We start from the raw sequence: 16,397 nt of genomic DNA, 5'->3' as shown, positions 1-16,397 counted from the left end.
GCATGTTGCATGGCTGGCGGTTTCGCTCTTGCAGCTTGGTAGACTTCCGCACAGTAAGTACATTTTACCACAGTTGGTCTATGTTAGTAATTCTACTTCCATTCATTCTCCTGGCCATATTTGCATATAGCATTTTGTATACGGTCATGCACACGATGCGTTTGGTAAGTTCCAGTAATATATCACATTTCTTTCATGCTACAGTGATATGGTCACTTGCCCTTCGGCAATCACCCATCATGCACATGACCAATTATGCAAAGTAGGCAATGACGTAATTTAGCTACTTCTAGCTACTTTTCGGACAGCCATTAGGTACTTTCCTTACTAATCAGTTTGCTACACTGGCTCTCTGTGACTGCACTGTGCACAGAGTACTTGCACAGACCACATTACATCACTAAGGCGAGCATCCAGGTACGCCGAGAATTAAACACCCTGTGATTCACCAAAAAGCAGAATCCATTTCGAAAAAACAATTATCACCGAGCCACCACCTTTCGGGGCTTGCTCAAACTTGCCTTTCTAAAATGAATTGTGGTATTTGTGTTTGCAGATCTAACAACATTTTCACAGAGACCTTGCTCGCTTGAACAGTACAGAAACCATAGCAACAAAAACCTACTATGATTTGTGTCTTTTTGAAGCAATTAAACAAAGTCACCATTTTCAAAATATAATTTTTAACATTTCCTTTCATGGAAGTTCAACTGGCACCTCTGCTCCTTCTAAACTCTGCCTCGTCTGAACTCTGCGCCACCTCCTCCAAACTGCACCCCCGCACCGGCCTTGTGGAATCCCACTCCACATTTCTTCCATTTCCACCACTTCCTCCACCTACTTCACAGCACTCACCTTTTACGCAACTCGTGCTCTGAAATACTCCCACATGTTCTCATGCGTGTGTTCAATGTCTGTGGTTTGTGTTTATAATTATGTTTCATCCAATTATCAGTTATACAATAACTTGCTGGCTGCACTACAACTTTTATGCTTTTATTAGTTGTTTTATTTATTTATTTATTAATTATTTACTTTTATTGTTTTGCATAGCACTTTCCACTTCTCCCCACCCCCAATGCACTTTCTCCCTTTTTCCCCTCCCATGCACTTCCATGTCTCAATGTCACTGGGCCTAGTAAGATCGTTGTTTAGTTCTCCCCTATTCCCCTCCCTTCCCTCGTCGCACTCTAAAACACGTCAGTTACGAGGGCAATACAAATAAAATATCAATATCAATTGTGATATTTCAGTACAAAACGGCGACTAAAATGTACTTTTATTGTCTTATCTCGACATATATCTTCTACCGTACTGCATGTGCCACAGTTTCCAGCTTCCATCCAACGTATTGTTTAAACAGCATTGGAAAATAACTATCCACAGAATTTTCGCCATCACTGTCATATGGGACAACCAACATGGGCCTATCTGTCCTTTTGCAGTACCAGTAACAAGAGGCAACCTATCAGCCTTCCAAATGTAGCAACGTGCAGAAGCAAAAACATTCTGCTTCAAATTGCAAAAAAAGAACTTCTCCCACAAAAACCACCATGTGCGTCATTCCAATCCTTGACTGCTGCAACATGAAGGCACATAAGAAATGTCGTTCTTCGTAATCAGCATATCATGCAGACATTGGAAACCAAAATAGAATCATGCGATGTTCCTTAGCTGTAACTTCCATGGGAAAAAAAATATTGTTGATTTTGTGGACTTAACAATGTCTTGGAAACATTCTTTGTTAAATTAAAGCACTTGTGACATTGAAAACTGTTACTGTTTCCTTACAAAATTCTATATGTCAATACCATTTTTAGCAAGAAAGAAAATGTACCCTGTGTTTGACGATATCTGTGTTTATATTCCTGGTTCTGTGTTAAGTAACATTTTGGCGTAAAATGATAATGAGGCACGTTTGCATACGAGGCCCACAAACGTAATAAAACCCAGTAGAGCAGATCCTTGGGACTAAGTATATCATCTCTATTATTACCGTAAGGGAATTTGAATTCAGAGCAACACATCAACTGTTAACATTAGCACAACATCACCACATCCAATACGTTGTTTTCACATGCATGAACGTGAGTAAAAGTAAGCTAAAATGCATAGAAAACCTTTTATAATTGATCGAAGTATGCTTAACAGGAGATGCCCGAACGATCAGAACAATAAAAACTTTGAACGCATTTCCCCTTTCATTTCATACAAAATGTTCCACCATGGTGTACTTCACAATCATATAACAACAACACAGAAATCATGTGCAACCCTTCAAAATAAGCTCAGAAAACGAATCATAAACACTGTAACGCTCCTCGAAAGGACTTATTAGTTCATATTAATTTTAACCAGAATAAATCCACTAACAAAATTAAGCAGTAAACTACAAAAAATAGTTCAAAACATGCCAATGTCAACAAAGATACCTTGCAAACTTCTCTACAGATGACTGTATTCCCACAATCAACACACAACCATATTTCAATGAAAATGCATGCACACAAGAGCATAAAAAACCCAATTGCCATACATAGCAGTGGTCGAGGTTATTACATTTACAGACAACACCATAATGTCACAAGAAAACCCCCATTCAAAAAAATGTGCCCACCAAACTTACTTTCAACTCTCCAATGCCCCAAAGCAATCTGTCCACTCTACAAATGCCCTTGCACCTCAATGTGTAATACACGAAAAAAGAACCAGTTCCACTTCAATGGTATTGTCTCACTGGGCCTCATTAGGACCCTGGCGGTGACGATATGAACAGTGCCAGTAAGGCACCGGCACCGTTGATACCGTCCCGCCACATTACAAGTTCTGCTTGCAGGTTCCTGACAGCCCACCAGGTCTTTCCTGGCGGGCTGTGCGGCACCCGCAAGCATAACTCGTAATTGCGCCGGCACCGTTATGCATCCATGCTCCCCACCCCCATTCTACTCTATGGGGCAGAATGGGGATTGGGAGTCCGGCAATACCGCCACCCGCGAATGGGCAATTACCGGCCCATTCATCTGATAATGGACCGGTTATTGTCCAATCGCGGGAGGCGTTGCCGGTAGCGTGCATGGCAGTAGCCGTACCTGCCATACAGACACGGCTACCGCCATGCTCATAATGAGGCCCACTGTGCTCCAAAAAGTGCACACTGCCTATACAGTGTGTATAATCACTATTCACATATGATTGCAATACTTCTTTCCAATAGCCAAATTCCATTGCTGTACACATATTATTACAATGCTTAAAGCCAGTGGCCAAAATCTTGGGTGCATGACAGTATGATGCTGTGGTGGTTGTGGCCAGTCCCTAGAATCTTGGGTGCATGGCCTACGGCCTCTGGCCATGCACCCAGGATTCTAGGGACTGGTGACAGACACCACAGCATAATACGGCCATGCACCCAAGAATCTAACCAGTAGCCACAACCCACACACGTAACCCAGGTATCTGCATACATCATTGCTGGTATGGCCATATGACACTGCAGTAGTTGTGCTACTGCTTAGCTTGTTCTGTGCAGAGCCTATCTGTAACCTATGCAAACATCCTCATATCAGCTACATTCCACTCACCTACCCTAAGAAAGCATCCCTGCATTCACCAGACAATCTGCCCAGTAGTCCTGTCTGCGGACTACCGCTGTGTCCGTGAACTGCTAAGCCCCACACAGTCTTCTTCCACCTAAACAAATACATCATAATAAACATCTTTCACTCCCCCATCCTTCCCACCCCTCCTTCAAACACCAAATACCCCAAAACATGTTTCCCAGCCCTGTCCCCCACCGCGCTACCTGCGGATATCTGCGAATACAACATGGCAGCGTTTTGGGAAAATTTCATGCTTTCCTCCAACCAGTCAGCGGGCACCTCGGTGCAATTGTGTCAACTGGATAAAAAATATGGGCATTTTCGAGTGTTCCAGTATAGTGCTTTTAGCATAAATTGTTCTGAGGCTGTTGTATGGATTTGAGACGGCTGACCTTCTATGGCGTGGTCTGAGTGGGAAGCACTATTACAGAGAAGTGTTTTTGCACTCCATCAGGGGGTTCCTATTGCAGGAATTCGTCAGGAGGTAGGAATGATATCCCTTCAGGAATGTTGTAATTGGAGGATACTGCAGCTACATAATAAAATCCTTTCTCTTCCCCTGGATAGTTTATTTGTTAAACTTCAGCAGGTTTCTTTGTGTAAAGTTCTGGCCCAAAAAAGGCTTTTTGTGTTTCCTTGTTGGTAAGTGTTGGATCCTCTGAGGAGGAATTATGTCTTGAGCCAGGTGGCAAAAAAAGCAAGTTCTAGAATCGGATTGGGTCCAGACTAGGGAGTTACTATCAATTTATTATATTTTTGATCAAAATAGATGGCATGTTAAGTCTTTTAATGTAATTTTACAATATTTAAGTAAGCATTCTTCTCGAGTTTTTAGAAATTATATTTTAACACTAAAGTTGAATTTTTACCCAGACAGGGATATTATTGTTGCAAGAAATAGCATAGTGAAACACATGGAATGTATTTTCTAATGGATAATCGCAGACAGATTTTGAGTAGATTTGTTTGCAGTGATGCCTCACTGTTCCGGGATGATTTTTGGCAAAGAATTTTAAATTGTTCTGAGATGTCACGATGTATTGCTGCTATTGATTACTTCAAGAAGCAATATGATCTTTTTAATTGTTAATGTACTCGAATTTATTTTCTTTGCTTACTATGTAATGCAGTTGTGACAGGTTTGTATAAAATAGGACATATTGGGTTCCTATTCCCATTTGGGCCTTGTGTGAACTCTTCTGTTTGTTTTCCTTGGCCTCACTTTAACACCAAAAAAAGAAATTCCTTTTTTTAAAACTTCCATTTTGTATAACCACTTGTGTTTTAAACCTAAAAATCCTTCTAATTTTGCATGAATCATAATGCCTATCCTGTTTTAGTTACCTTCCCTTGTGCGTTCAAGACCGCTAAGTAAATCCACGTGCTGGCCCTAGGCAGTCAGTTCTCTTTGTTGTTATTATGTGCTAATCTTTTCTAGTAGAGATTTGGAGGATGAAGAGGAGGTTTAATGTTTAGGGGACAAGGGTGTTTATTGCCAGGTGGAAGTCTTGGAGGAGAATGATGTGACGTTCATATCTTTTGTGTCCGGTGTTCTCTGAGGTTGGAGAGACAATGTGGAATTCTCATGAAGAGATTTGAGGGTTGCCACTGCCACAGGAGGAGATAGCGGGCTGAGGAGACAGTGAACATAGGTATATGCATGCTGAATCTGTACATTATGTAATATGTAATATGCAAAGCCAAGAACAAAGTGTGTATTTCATTTAAATGCTGTGTGCTATTAATAATCTTTTTTTTCTCCAAGGAAGGCCATGTGTGTTCTGAAAACTATGAGAAGAAATGTTTCTGTACAAATCAAACTCGATCTGTAAAAGCTCTTTTGCTATAGATAGATCTTTTTACTTGCTTGACAGTTTAACTTTGAAATTAATGATTGACTCTGTGTTGGCGAACTGGGTCAAACTGAATCTGTAATCAACGGTTAACAACAGGTAAATAGCAGGCCCGATATTAAAAACCTTCCACAGTGTAAATGCTTCTTAAAAGCTAACCCTACAGAAAGTGATATCCCTTTATCAAAGGTCACGTGGGAAGCAGGAAATAGAGAATGGCTTGAGATAAATTACTCTGAATCCTTGTGTTTTGTCATAAAGTTTAAAATTAATTTAAGTTGGCTTATATGCAGACCACTGTAATACTACATCTAATATAATATATTAGTTAGGCGCATTATTGTGACCTTATGACATATCCATACAAATGACTATTACTGACATTAAGGCAGGTTTTGCTACTAAAATATTAAAATCAGAACTTTGCAACTGTACATTCTAGAAAGATGGGACTACTTGGGAGATGCATCGTACACAGTGATTTGATTTTATAAACTTTGAGATACACAAAACCAACATTTATGAAAATTGTGTAATTATTCTGCCTAAAGTGTGTAATTCAGTAAGCTTAGATGCTAGAGTGAGTGCTTATTTGGAAATTAAACCACAAATTAAGATGGACTTATGAGATGTGGCATGTTCCCTAGGGTCTAGTGATCAATCAAATATACTGACTAATAGGAATCGGATGCACTCATCTTCTTCTTATGGGTGGACTTTGCTGAACATTTGAGATCAAACTCATTGGAAGAAGGGAGAGTCTTTGGTAAAATGGAGAAGCAAGAGAAGCTGATTTTATTACATCTGGATGTAGCACATGGGGAAATCTGTTTTAAAAGGTATCCGGACTGGTCTGAATGCAGACATCTCTTCCAAAGCATGACCAGATTACCTGTGAGGGATTATGGAGAAGGTTCAGGGACGGAAGTATGAGCTTAAGCTGACAGCACTGCCTAATGCTAGCTAGTGTCCCTACATGCCCTGGGCTTTTGAAAAACAGGCACAAAGTGAGTACTTAAGCCCCATGAATATGTATAGGTTATTTTTAATAATTTATTAATTATCAGAAAACCATTTGAAAGTATTTAAGAGCCCTATTTAAACATGACCACCCAAAGAGAATATAGTGCAAGTTGTATGTGCTTGTGATTTATAATTAACGCAAAATCCTTACGTAGCATTGTTGTGTTAGGGCTTGCTCTTGCCATTTGGTACCTTTGGCAGCTTTAGATATCTCACATTGAATGTGGCATAAGCAAATCCTAAGATGTGTGTCTATCATACACAATACTTAAAACCTACTCTTTAATGGTTTCAGGTACTGTACTTACCTGAGACTTGGCAGCGGTTCTTTGTTTGAAGACATAAGGCTGTTCTTCTCTGGAAGCCACAGGGAACAGTGCAGGTAGGCAAACAGAGAGACCTGACCCAAGTAAAAAGTCAAGTGTGAGAGAAAAAGCATTGAGTTGGCCGGTGTTAAACATTGTCGGAAGATTTGTAGCAGTCGCTTGCGCTCAGTGTTCCTTGTAAAGAGCAAAGCAGGAAGACTTCCAGGGAGAGTGTGGCAAGCGGCGAGCAGGCAGAAAGACTGAATAGCAGAGCAAGTGGATTCACATAGGATACAATTGAATGGCAGGCGAGGAACAAGAGCATACGTGAGAAAAGGGATAAGAACCCAGCAGGAAGAAGAAAGGAAAAAAGATCTGAAGGAAAAAATAGGAATACAGCGTAATGCAGCAAGAAAGTTGCAACGCCATGACTAGCGTCCTTTGTCTTCCTATGTTTGAGGAAAGAAGCTCTTCTCCTTGCAGATAAGCAGTGTGCATGATGTATGGAGCAGCCATCTTGGGGGTGGCAGAATGCTACCATACGAATATTCAAGGTGTTAGCACAAGTCTCCTCCAACATCCCAGGCGGTCAAGGTCGGGTACAAAACCTGACATCATGCCCCCAGCCAAATCTAGTGCCACCGAGTTTGCAGGGGTGCATATGATGGAAATGATAAACTAAGGCAGGAGCATTAACAACGTGAGCTGGTTCCCATGTGCTTTCTGATGGTAAGTAATCTTTCCAATCAATAAGGTATTGCAAAGTACCTCCTACCAATACCTTGGGGAGTCGCATATTTGTGCAAATTCATACTCTTGATATTGATTGTGAAGCACAGGTGAAGGAACAGAAGATTGAGGATCGATTTCATACCGGAGTGAACCGGTTAAAGCAAGGAGGAATAGAAAACTGGGTGAATGCGGCTCCAAGTGGGAGGTACGCAGAGCTTGAAGGCAACTGGATTAATCACTTTGTCAATCCTGAATGGACTGTAGAATCTGGGTGCAAACTTGACTTTGTTAGGGTGGGTTGAGAGATGTTTACTGGATATCCATACGCGATCTACATGTTGGTATGGAGGAGGATCTTGATGCTGGGCTGCATATTTATTACCATCAGATCTGACTTTAGAAAGAGTATGGAGAGCTCCTTGTTGAACCGTTCGAAGTTCTTGAATAGATTCCTCTGCAGCTGGTACTGAAGTACTATGAGAAGGCAAAGATGGAATCCACGTACGGTGAAATCCGTAATTACAAAACAATTGAGACATACCAATTGAAGAGTGTAATGAGTTATTGTACGAAATGTCTTCTGATAGTATTAGGTGAACCAAATCGTCCAGAGTAGCAGATATGAAGCATCTCAAATATTACTCTAGAGTTTGATTTGTATGTTCTGCTAATCCGTTAGACTGTGGGTGATAACTAGAAGACATACACCTTTGTATTCCTATGTTTTTGCATAGTGCTGACCAAAACTTAATATGTATATTGTGTACAGCAATCAGATATTATGGCACTGGGGAGACCATGTAATCAAAATATTTGTTTAAAGAAAATATGACTCATTTCTGTAGCAGAAGGAATCTTTGCACATAAGGTGAAATGGGTCATCCTTTAGGAAGTATCCAGAGTTACCATAATCACAGTAAACTCGCTGCATATAGATAGATCCACTATGAAATCTGTTGCTATCTTTTCCCAGGAATGGGAGGACAATGAAGGTTAAAACAATTTGGTGGGAGGTTTTCTTCTTGGTGTTTTGACTTGAGCACAAACTATACATGAATAGCAATACTCAAGTACTTTTTGGTGGAATTGTGGCCACTAGAAATGTCTTTGTGCAAGATGAAGGATAGATTGGGTACAGCATTGACCTGCTATCTTTGAACTGTGACACATGTTATGTTATGTTATGTTATGTTATGTTATTTTGCATTTATATAGCGCCTTATATACCATTGATATGGTCTGAAAGCGCTGGTAGGTTGAACGCCCTTGGGAACCGAAGTTCAGATCAGTAGAGAGAGTGGAGAGAGTCAAAAGGTGCATGTGAGCACCGGGTATGTGTGCAGATCATGCTAAATCCATGTAGTAGCTGCTTCTTAGCGGTAGGTGTGGTGGTTGAGAGGTCAGGAGAATGTGTTTGTTCAGGCAGGTTTTATCCTGAATGGCTGCGGCTGCGTTAGGCCTGAGGAGAACGCCTGGCTGGGGGGTGTGAGACCAGCAGTGTCAACCTAGAATGATGTGGAGTGAGCAGCGGATGTTGGTATGAGAACAGTTATACCGAATTGTGTCATAGTATCTCTGTGTTCTAGTTGAGTGGTGATGTAAAGGAGAGAGTAAGCATGGTGGTGTGATATGATGAGTTATATGCTCTTTCAAACGTTCTTTGCATTCTAAACCATACTTTAAACGTCACGCAATTTTATGCGTTCCAGTCCGTACCGTGGACACCTATCCATTCTATGCACCCCAGTCTGGTCCAATACACTCTGGTCCGCCCTGCGCGGTCTAGTCTGCTCCGTGCATGCGCTCTTGTCCGCCACACGACTGTCGACTTGTCCGCACCACGCATGCCCTCTTGTCTGCCTCACGCATGCATTCTTGGCTGCCCCAGGTATGCACTCTTGGCTGCCCCAGGCATGCACTCCTGACTGCTTCATGCTCTACACATTCAGTAGCTCAATGTACTCATCCATTCTATGCACTCATCAGTACTGGATGCGTCAGTGCTCGTTCGTTCTACGTACTCGTCGGCTCTACGCAACGCGTCAGTTCACTCTGGTTCACTCGTTCACTCCGGGCACTCGTTCGCTCTAGGTACTCATCCGCTTTATACCCTCACGCGTGCTATGCATTTACCTGTTTTTCGCACTTACACCCTCTATGCACTCACCCCCTCTACGCACTCACCCCCTCTAGCACTCACCCCCTCTATGGACTCACCCCCTCTATGGACTCGTCCCCTCTATGGACTCGCCCCCTCTACGGACTCACCCCCTCTACGGACTCATCCTCTCCATGCATTCATCTGTTCCACGCACTTAACTGTTCCACTCACTCGTCCTCTCTGCACTCATCTGTTTTAATCTCTCGTGAATTTCATGCATCCAGCAGTAATATCTTGTTGTATATATTCATCTCTACACTCACCTGTCCTATAACTTCATTTACTCTGAATATACCTCCACTTCATATATTCATCCGTTCCATACGCCTATCCGCTCCATACACCCCTCGGCTTCATACACTCAGCCTCTCCATACACCGATTTGCTGGCTGCATACACCTAAACTTTCCATCCACCGATCTGCTGGCTGCATACACCTAACCGCTCCATACACCAATCCATTCCATGCACCCATCCGCTCCATCCATCCATCCATCCGCTCCATTCACCCATCTGTTCCATATACCCATCCGCTCCATAAACCCATCCACTCCATAAGCCCATCCGCTCCATACACCCAACTGCTGTATGCACCCATCCGCTCCATGCACCCATCCGTTCCATACACCCATCCGCTCCATACACCCATCCGCTCCATACACTCATCCGCTCCATACACTCATCCGCTCCATGCACTCATCGGCTCCATGCACTCATCGGCTCCATGCACTCATCCGATCCCATGCACTCATCCGCTCCCTACACTCATGCGCTCCATACCCCCATGCGTTCTATACACCCATGCGTTCCATTCCACCGTCCGTTCTAAACACTCATCCGCTCCATACACTCATCTGCTCCACTACACTCATCCGTTCCATACACTCATCCACTCCCTACACTAATCCACTCCCTACACTCATCCACTCCCTACACTCATCCATTCCCTACACTCATCCACTCCCTACACTCATCCGCTCCCTACACTCATCCGCTTCCTACACTCATTCATTCCATACATTCGCCAGGTCTGTATAATCGTCCGCTCAGGTGATAAACACTCTCTCCGCACTTCAGCATTCATCAGTTATCGAGATTCGTTGGTTCTACTTTTTCATCCGCTCCACATTCTCATCTGTTCTACACACTCATCCTGTTTTCGCTCATCCATTCTGCACATTCATCCAGTTTGCCCATTCTTGCGTTCTACTCGCTTCTCTGAAATGTATGCACCATTTTCGTTACGCACTCACCCCTTCTATGCACTCACCCCTCTATGCACACACCCACTCTGCGCACACACCCCCTCTGCGCACACACCCCTTTGCACACACACCCTCTGTGTACACACCCTCTGCGCACACACCCTCTGCGCATACACACCCTCTGCGCACACACACCCTCTGCGCACATACACCCTCTGCGCACACACACCCTCTACGCACACACCCCCTCTACGCACCCACCCCCTCTGCACACACATCCGCTCCAACGCACTCATCCGCTCCAACGCACTCATCCGCTCCACAAACTCATCTGATCCATGGACACATCCCCTCTTCGCACTCATCCGCTTTAAGCACTCGTGCTTTTCACGCATCTAACAGCGAATATCCTATTCTATATATTCAATCTCACACACTCGTCTGTTCTATACCTTCATCAGCTCTGTGCACTCATCCTCTCCATGCACCCATGTGCTCCATGCCACCATGCGCTCCATACACCCCTCCGCTCCATACACCCCTCTGCTCCATACACCCCTCCACTCCATACACTCTTCCGCTCCACACACTCTTTCACTCCATACACTCATCCGCTCCATACTCTCCTCCGCACCATACTCTCCTCCGCTCTATACACACATCTGCTCTATACACACATCCGCTCTATACACACTTCCGCTCCATACACTCATCCGCTCCATACATACACCCGCTCCATACACTCATCCGCTCCATACACTCATCCGCTCCATACACTCATCTGCTCCGTACACTCATCCGCTCTGTACACTCATCCGGTCCATACACTCATCCGCTCTGCACTTCCAAGTTCATCCGCTATCCACTCAGTCATGCGCTTTACTTGCCTCTCCTGCGTAAACCTTCAGAATATGACCTGGAGCTGTCACATGCTCTACAAACTCATCCGTTCCACATACTCATCTGTTCTACACACTTATTCGATTTACACTCATTTATTCTTCACACTCATCTATATTACGCACTCATCTGTGTTACGCGCTCGTCCGCTCTACATACCCGTCCGCTCTACACACTCATCCGTTCAACATGTTCATCCATTCTATACACTCATCCGATTTACTTAGTCTTTTGATTTCCACATTCATTCGCTATATAGCTGTCTGTTCTTCCACTCATGCATTCTTCGACATCAATTCTAACTATATCATCCATGCCATTTATTTTGTTTACACCTCATGCAATCTGTCCATTTCCACAGTTTAACTTTCTTTACTGTTTCCGTATGATTTACTCTTATTAACCCCTGTACTGCTTTGATCTACTTTATTCGTTTAATTCAGTTTGTCCTTCTAGTTTAAAGTAGGAGTTATTAGCTGTCAATTTCTCACAGCGGTAGTTTGTTGGATTGATGTAATTGAGTTATTGTTAGACTGCTTTGGGATAGTATGGTGCGGGTTGGTTTTATGGGAAGAGCCAGGTTTTCAGCAGTTTGCGGAAAGACGTTAAATCCTTAGTCAGGCGGATGTGGGGTGGGAGTGAATTCCATAGCGTGGGGGCCAAGGCTGAGAATGATGCTCCGCCTAGCCTGACTGAGTTTGTCTTCGGTATGACTAGGAGGCCGGCTGAACTCGATCTTAGGGTACGTGGGGGGTGGTAGGGTTTTAGTTTGTCTTGTAGATATTCAGGTCCGGTTTTATGCAGTGCTCGATGCGAGATGCATAAGGTTTTGAAAGTCCCCTTCGGGCTACTGGAAGCCAGTGCAGCGTCTTAAGGGCTGGGGAGACGTGGTCTCTTGGGCCAAGCCCAAGTAGTAATTTGGCTGCCGCGTTTTGTGCCTTTTGGAGTTTATTCAGTTGGTACGCATGGATTCTGAGGTATAGTCGGTTTGCATAGTCCAGTCTTGATATAACGATTGATTGGATGGCGGAGAGTCTGTTGGGAAAGGAGAGATATGGAAAGATGCGTCTAAGGGTTTTAAGGTGGTAGTTGCAGGACTTTGAGACGTTGTTGACTTGGCGCGAGACAGTTAGGTCAGAGTCAAGGGTGTACCCAAGATTTTTTACTGATTTGGAGGCGGTCGGTGAGTTGCCCATGGCGGATGGCCATGGTGTTGGGTGCGGAAGAAGTTCAGAGTTGCCACATACCATGATTCCGTTTTGGAGGGGTTTAACAGGAGGTGGCTTTGGGTCATCCAGAGTTCTATGTCAAGGAGGCAGGAGGCCAGGTCAGGTCGGAGATTGAGTTTTGAGTTCATGAGTTTTAGAATTAGCTGAGTGTCGTTGGCGTAGTTGTAGCACAGGATGTAGTGTGAACGGATTATTGGTGGGAGGGTGGTCAGGTAGAGATTGAATAGGAGGGCAGATAGGCATGCTCCTTGTGGGACTCCCGTGTCGACTGGTCGGGCTTGGGAGGTGTAGGTGGAGAGAGTCGTTATTTGGTACCTATCTTTGAGGAATGAAGCAATCCATTTAAGAGCGGTTCCACGAATTCCTAGCAAGTGGAGGCGGTCTAGGAGGATTGAGTGATTGATCGTGTTGAAGGCGGCAGATAGGTCGAGAAGGATTAGCGCGGCGCATCCCGCGGAGTCTGCTGTCATTTTAAGGTCATCCCAGATCGAGGTTAGGGTGGTTTCATTTCCTTGACGGGCTCTGAAACATGATTATGTGGGGTCTAGGATATTGTTGGCTTCAACAAAGGCATTTAGTTGGGAGTAGGCGGTTCGGTCAATGAGTTTGGCAAGGAACCTGGTGTTTGAGATGGGGCGATAGTTTTTCGGCTCAAGAGGATCGAGCGAGGGTTTTTTTAATTAGAGGTTTGACGTGAACCGTTTTGAATGCGTCGGGAAAGATACCAGAGGAAAGGGAGGCGTTAATGATGGATCTTGCGTGTTCTCCTGCGCAGGTGGATGCGAACATTTCTTTGAGGGTTGTGGCTTGGCAAGGGTCGAGCGGCGATCCAGATGGTTTGCGGGCAGATAGGAGTTTGAGAAATTGCTCTGGTGATATCGGGCTAAAGGATTTGAATGTTGGTTGCGTAGAGGTCGCAGCTGGTGGGCTGGCCAGTACGGGTGGAGAATTGCCTGGTGGATTTAAGAGAGCGAGTTTGGTGGTTAGGGTTTTTGTTCTTTCAAGAGCCTTGGTTTAAAAGTGGAGGGAGAGTGAGTCGCACAGTGATTGTGAGGGGGTCGGGACGGTCGTGGTGCAGGCCGGATTGGTAAATTCGGAGATGATTTTGTGGAGTTCTTTGCTTGGGTTTTTGCAGTTTAGGATTTGTGAGTTGTAGTGGGCTTTTTTTGCTTTCTGGATATCGGCCTTGTACTGATAGAGGTGGTGGGCCAAGGTGGCCCTGTTCTCCTGGGTTTTGTCTTTCTGCCATTTGCGTTCTAGGTATTTATATAGTTGTTTAGTGATCTTCAACTCAGAAGTGAACCATTTGGGGAAGAGGCCACGGCGGGCTGATGGTTTGCACGGGGGTGCGAGCTGCATCAGAGATGCGTTGAGCCATGAATCAAAGGCGTCAGGGTTTAGTTGTTTGATGAGAGTGTTGGTAGGTGGTAGAGACTGGAGGAGTGCTTCGGCTAGGTCCGGGGTGATTATTCGTTTTTTCCAGCATTTGCCTAGATTCAGAGGTTCAGATTTGAGTACGGGAATGAGGTCGGGTGAGCGAAAGGTGAACGAGAGAAAAAAAGTGATCGGACCAGATGATAGGGGTGGGTGGTTTTAAATGAATCAGAGTGTTGGAGGTAAAGATGGCATCAAGAGTGTGTCCTTTATAGTGAGTCGGGCCATTTATGCACGGTTGGAGGTTAATTGCGTCTAAACCATCAACCAGAGAGTGTATCATAGGGTTCGTGGGGATGTCGAGCTATATGTTGAAGTCTCCAAGAAGGGTGAGGTTGGGATGGTTTAGTTGAAGGGTGGCAATAGAGTCACAGAGGTTGTTTGCGAATTGTCCATTGTAGCCAGGAGGCCTGTAGATTATTAGGAAGCTGTGTGTGAGCGATGGGGAGATGGATAGTTTAACGAGGAGAGATTCGCAGGCAGGAATGGAAGGTTGGTTGTCGATGATTGAGGCGTGGAAGAGAGACTTGAAGACGAATGCTATTCCCCCTCCTCTGGAGGGTTGGTTCAGTTGGATGAGGGAGTAGTCAGGAGGAAAGGCTTCATTAGCGATTGGGGCGTAGTCGTCAGAGAACCAAGTTTCGGTAATGAAAACAAGGTCTGGTTTGACCGAGGCGAGGAGGTCAAAGATGCAGTGTCTGTTTTTGCTACGGATAGGGCATAAATAGGATGCAGTTCACATCGGCAGGCGAGGTTGGTCTCGGTGCTGGAGTGGGGGGGGTGGAGGTGGAGAGAGTGGAGGAGGGAGGGGGGTAGGGTGGGTGATGCTCGAGGGGAATAGTGGGCGAGCAGAAAAATTCAGGCGCGGTTGGGTGGCTGCCTGTGTTAGGATTATTCGGTTTGATTCGGGGGATTTGAAGGTGGGATGTGGGCGGTTAGGAGTTTCAGTTGCAGTTGATGAGAAATCGAGGGAGAGGGATTCAGGAAGGGTGAAGCCGCGGGGGAAGGAGGTGATTGCAGGAATGAGGTGGTGGGTTGAGACAGGTGAGGTGAAGAGTGCTAAGAGATTGAGGGGGACCAGGAACGTTTCCTCTTTAGTTTCCTTGTTGTGATTGGGGTGTGAGAGAGGGTAGGGGGGTGAGAGGGGGAGAGGGAAGCAGCTTCAGTTCTAGCGAGGGCTAGGCGTGCAGTTTTTAGGGAGGGGAAAGGGTGCGGACGGGGGGAAGGTGGCAGGGGTGTGAGGACAGGCGGGGGTGGGTAATTGCAGGGCAGGGTGTGCCAGGTATGATAGTGATGGGAGCGGGCATGGTTAACGATGGCTGGTCGGTGGTGGTGTTCAGGGGAGGAGTGGTCTTAGGGTGGTTGGCTCGCCATCGTGCCCCTCTGGCTTGGTGTTTGGAGAGGGGAATGGCAGGGAGTGCGAAGGAGGGTGGGGTGGTTTGGAAAGGGGGGCGGGAGGGAAGGCGGATCGGGAAGTGGGAGCGGTCCACGGTGGTCGTTTCCGACGAACTCAGATGAAGTGGGTGCACTCATGCTTGGTACGCGCTTTTAGGTGGAATTTTAGGAGGGCTTTCTAATTGTAGCTCTAAGATCAGTGGGGCACGCTTTTGGCACACTTCAAGTTCAAATTGCACAGAGACGATACTAGACTGTTGGGTGCACTTCTAGGTTGAATTGTACACAGATGAAATTATGCTACTAGGTATTAATTAGGTGCGCTTCTAAGTTCACCTGTACATAGAGATGATGTTAAGTCTATCTCTAGAATCAATTTTGCATAGTGGGGTTATTAGATTATTAGGCACACTTCTAAATTCTACCTTACACAGATATACACTATCACTGGTGTCGTGTAGACTTTTACGTTGGACTAAGTGCGGAGAGGCTAAGTGACACTAGCCAGTTCGATTAGGGCACGCTAATAGGTGCACTTCTTTTAATTCAGCTTTATACAGG

Source organism: Ambystoma mexicanum, chromosome 10, assembly GCF_040938575.1.
Source record: "Ambystoma mexicanum isolate Mex_15411 chromosome 10, UKY_AmexF1_1, whole genome shotgun sequence".
Classification (NCBI taxonomy): domain Eukaryota; kingdom Metazoa; phylum Chordata; class Amphibia; order Caudata; family Ambystomatidae; genus Ambystoma; species Ambystoma mexicanum.
The sequence above is the reverse complement of the archived record's forward strand: the minus strand, read 5'-3'. Positions refer to the sequence as shown.